General features: G+C 37.1%; 1 long non-coding RNA gene across 1 annotated transcript in view; it reads right to left on the bottom strand.

Moving 5' to 3' along the window:
- Nucleotides 1–5000, bottom strand: part of LOC144584304 (uncharacterized) — a 182182-nt gene that overhangs the window by 123217 nt on the left and 53965 nt on the right. The window lies entirely within an intron of this gene.

Genomic DNA, 5000 nt, shown 5'->3' with positions numbered 1-5000 from the left:
CACTAACACTAACACTAAGCCTAAACCTAACCCTAACCCTAGCCCTAGCCCTAGCCCTAGCCCTAGCCCTAGCCCTAGCCCTAACCCAAAACCTAACCATAACCCTAGCCCTAATCCTAATACTAGCACTAACCCTATCCCTAATCCTAACCCATACCATAACCCTATCCCTAACACTACTCTAGCCCTAACTATAATCCTAATGCTACCCCTAACCATAACCCTAATCCTAACCCTAACCCTAGCCCTAACCGTAACCCTAACCCTAACCCTAACCCTAACCTTTAACCTAACCATAACACTAACCCTAACCCTAACCCGAACCCTAAACGTAAACGTAAACCTAAACCTGAACCTAACAGTAGCCCTAACACTAACACTAAAACAAACCTTAGCCCTAACCCTAATCTTAACCTAATACCTAACCCTAACCCTAACCCTAACCCTAGCCCTAAACCTAACACAAACCCTAACCCTAACACTAAACCTAACACTAACCTTAATCCTAACCCTAACACTAACTCATACCATAACACTAGCCCTGACTCTAACCCTAACCGTAAGCCTAACCCTAACCCTATCCCTAACACTAGCACTAACAGTAACACTAACACGAACACTAACATTAACCCTAACCCTAAACCTAACCCTAGTGCTAGCCCTATCCCTATTCCTAACCCTAAACCTAACCATAACCGTATCCCTAATCCTAACCCTAGCACTAATCCTATCCTTAAGCCTAGCCCATACCATAACCCTAACCCTAACACTACTCTAGCCCTAACCCTAACCCTAATGTTATCCCTAACCCTAACGCTAAACCTAACCCTAACCCTAGCCCTAAGCGTAACACTAACCATAACCCTAACCCTAACGTAACCCTAATCTTAACCTTAAACCTAACCCTAACACTAATCCTAACCCGAACCCTAAACCTAAACCTAACCCTAACCCTAACAGTAGCCCTAACACTAACACTGACACTACCACTAGCCCTAATCCTAACAGTAACCCTAATTCAGACCCTAACGCTAGCCCTAACCCTAACCCTAACTCAAACCCTAACCCTAACTCTAACCTTAACCTTAACCCTAACCGTAACCTTAACCCTAACCCTAACCCAAACTCATACTCTAACACTAGACCTATCACTAATGCTAACCCTAAAACTAACTCTAAACCTAATCCTAACCCTGACATTTGCCCGAACCCTAACCCTAAATCTAAACCTAACCCTAATCCTAACCATAAACCTAAAACTAACCCTACCTCATACCCTAACACTAGCCCTAACACTAATGCTAACCCTAAACCTAACTCTACCCCTAATCATAAACCTAACCCAGGCCCGAACCCAAACCCTAACCCTAACCCTAACCCTAACCCTAACCCTAACCCTGACCATAACCCTAAACTTAACCATAATCCTAGGCTTAACCAAAGCCCCAAATCGAACCGTAACCCTAGCCCCAACCCTAGCCGTAGGCCTAGCGCTAAACCTAACCCATACCCATAACCTATCCCTAACTCTAACCGTAAACCTAACCCTAACCGTAACGCTAACTTTAACCCTTATGCTAAACCTAACACTGGCCCGAACCCGAACCCAAACCCTAACCCTAATAATAACCATAACCCTAACCCTAATCTTAACCCTATCCCTAACCCTAATCCAAACCCTAACCCTAAACGTAACCCTAACCCTAACCCTAACTCTAACCCTAACCCTAACCCTAACTCTAACACTAACCCTAACCCTAACCCTAAACCTAACCTTAACACTAACCCTAACCCTAGCCCTAAACCTAACCCAAACTCTAACGCTAACCCTCACCCTCACCCTCGACCTAACCCTAACACGAACCTTAACCCTAAGCCTTTCTTTCTTTCCTTCTTTCCTTCTTTCTTTCCTTCTTTCCTTCTTTCTTTCTCTCTTTCTTTCTTTCCTTCTTTCCTTTCTTCTTTCCTTCATTCTTTCTTTCTTTCTTTCTTTCCTTCATTCTTTCTTTGTTTCCTTCTTTGTTTCCTTCTTTGTTTCTTTGTTTCCTTCTTTGATTCTTTCTAAGCCTCTCTTTCTTTCCTTCTTTCCTTCTTTCTTTCCTTCTTTCCTTTCTTTCCTTCTTTCTTTCTTTCTTTCTTTCCTTCCTTCTTTCTTTTCTTCTTTCCTTCTTTCTTTCTTTCTTTCTTTCCTTCCTTCTTTCTTTCTCTCTCTTTCTTTCTCTCTCTCTTTCTTTCTTGCTTTCCTTCTTTCTTTCTTTCTTTCCTTCTTTCTTTCTTTCTCTCTCTCTTTCTTTCTCTCTCTCTCTTTCTTTCTTTCCTTCTTTATTTCCTACTTTCTTTCCTTCTTTATTTCCTTCTTTCTTTAATTCTTTCTTTCTTTCATTCCTTCTTTCCTTCTTTATTTCCTTCCTTACTTCCTTCCTTCTTTCTTTCTTTCTTTCTTTCTTTCTTTCTTTCTTTCTTTCTTTCTTTCTTTCTTTCTTTCTTTCTTTCTTTCTTTCTTTCTTTCTTTCTTTCTTTCTTTCTCTTTCCTTCATTCCTTCTTTCTATCTTTTTTCTTTCTTCCTTCCATCCATCAATTTTTCTCTCTTTCTTTCTATCCATCTTTCTTTCTTTCTTTCTCTCTCTTTCTCTCTCTCTTTCTTTCTTTATTTCCTTCTTTCTTTCTCTCTCTCTCTTTCTTTCATTCTTTCTTTCTTTCTTTCCTTCCTTCCTTCTTTCTTTATTTAATTCCTTCTTTCTTTCCTTCTTTCCTTCATTCTTCCTTTCTTCCTTCCATCCATCAATTTTTCTTTCTTTCTTTCTTTCTTTCTTTCTTTCTTTCTTTCTTTCTTTCTTTCTTTCTTTCTTTCTTTCTTTCTTTCTTTCTTTCTTTCCTTCTTTCCTTCTTTCTATTCTTCTTTCTTTCTGTCCTTCCTTCTTTCTTTCTATCCATCTTTCCTTCCTTCTTTCTTTCTTTCTTTATTTCCTTCCTTCTTTCTTTCCTTCTTTCCTTCATTCTTTCTTTCTTCCTTCCATCCATCAATTTTCCTCTCTTTCTTTCTATCCATCTTTCTTTCTTTCTTTCTTTCTCTATCTCTTTCTTTCTCTCTTTCTTTCTTTCTTTCCTTCTTTCTTTCTCTCTCTATCTTTCTTTCTTTCCTTCTTTCTTTCTTTCTTTCCTTCCTTCCTTCCTTCTTTCCTTCTTTCTTTCATTCCTTCCTTCTTTCCTTCTTTCTTTCTTTCCTTCTTTCTTTCTCTCTCTCTCTTTCTTTCTTTCCTTCTTTCTTTCTTTCCTTCCTTCCTTCTTTCTTTATTTCATTCCTTCTTTCTTTCCTTCTTTCCTTCATTCTTTCTTTCTTCCTTCCATCCATCAATTTTTCTTTCATTCTTTCTTTCTTTCTTTCTTTCTTTCTTTCTTTCCTTCTTTCTTTCCTTCTTTCCTTCTTTCTTTCTTTTTTTCTTTCTTTCTTTCTTTCTTTCCTTCCTTCTTTCTTTCTTTCTTTCCTTCCTTCTTTCTTTCTATCTTTCCTTCTTTCCTTCTTTCTATCTTCCTTTCTTTCTGTCCTTCCTTCTTTCTTTCTATCCATCTTTCCTTCTGTCTTTCTTTCTTTATTACTTTCCTTCTTTCTTTCCTTCTTTCCTTCACTCTTTCCTTCTTCCTTCCATCCATCAATTTTTCTCTCTTTCTTTCTATCCATCTTTCTTTCTTTCTTTCTTTGTCTATCTCTTTCTTTCTCTCTCTCTCTCTCTCTTTCTTTCTTTCCTTCTTTCTTTCTCTCTCTCTCTTTCTTTCTTTCCTTCCTTCCTTCTTTCTTTCCTTCCTTCCTTCCGTCTTTCCTTCTTTCTTTCTTTCCTTCCTTCTTTCCTTCTTTCTTTCTTTCCTTCTTTCTTTCTCTCTCTCTCTTTCTTTCTTTCCTTCTTTCTTTCTTTCTTTCCTTCCTTCCTTCCTTCTTTATTTATTTCATTCCTTCTTTCTTTCCTTCTTTCCTTCATTCTTTCTTTCTTCCTTCCATCCATCAATTTTTCTTTCTTTCTTTCTTTCTTTCTTTCTTTCTTTCTTTCTTTCTTTCTTTCTTTCTTTCTTTCTTTCTTTCTTTCTTTCCTTCCTTCTTTCTTTCTTTTTTCCTTCTTTCTTTCTTTCTTTCCTTCCTTCTTTCGTCTATCTTTCCTTCTTTCCTTCTTTCTTTCTTTCTGTCCTTCCTTCTTTCTTTCTATCCATCTTTCCTTCCTTCTTTCTTTCTTTATTACTTTCCTTCTTTCTTTCCTTCTTTCCTTCATTCTTTCCTTCTTCCTTCCATCCATCAATTTTTCTCTCTTTCTTTCTGTCCATCTTTCTTTCTTTCTTTCTCTCTCTCTTTCTTTCTTTCCTTCTTTCTTTCTCTCTCTCTCTTTCTTTCTTTCCTTCTTTCTTTCTTTCTTTCTTTCATTCCTTCTTTCCTACCTTCTTTCCTTCTTTCTTTCCTTCTTTCTTTAATTCTTTCTTTCTTTCATTCCTTCTTTCCTTCTTTATTTCCTTCTTTCTTTCTTTCATTCCTTCTTTCTTTCTTTCTTTCTTTCCTTCCTTCTTTCTTTGTTTCCTTCTTGTTTCTTTGTTTGTTTCTTTCTTTCTTTCTTCCTTTCTTTCTTTCTCTCCTTCTTTCCTTCTTTCTTTCTCTCTCTTTCTTTCTCTCTCTCTTTCTTTCTTGCTTTCCTTCTTTTCTTTCCTACTCTCTTTCCTTCTTTCTTTCTTTCTTTCTTTCTTTCTTTCTTTCTTTCTTTCTTTCTTTCTTTCTTTTCTTTCTTTCTTTCTTTCTTTCTTTCAGTCTTTCTTTCTTTCTCTCTCTCCTTCTTTCTCTCTCTCTCTTTCTTTCTTTCCTTCTTTATTTCCTACTTTCTTTCCTTCTTTATTTCCTTCTTTCTTTAATTCTTTCTTTCTTTCATTCCTTCTTTCCTTCTTTATTTCCTTCCTTCCTTCCTTCCTTCCTTCCTTCCTTCCTTCCTTCCTTCCTTCCTTCCTTCCTTCCTTCCTTCCTTCCTTC

Source organism: Pogona vitticeps, chromosome 9, assembly GCF_051106095.1.
Source record: "Pogona vitticeps strain Pit_001003342236 chromosome 9, PviZW2.1, whole genome shotgun sequence".
NCBI classification, from domain to species: domain Eukaryota; kingdom Metazoa; phylum Chordata; class Lepidosauria; order Squamata; family Agamidae; genus Pogona; species Pogona vitticeps.
This window is presented reverse-complemented; position numbering and strand designations above follow the sequence as displayed.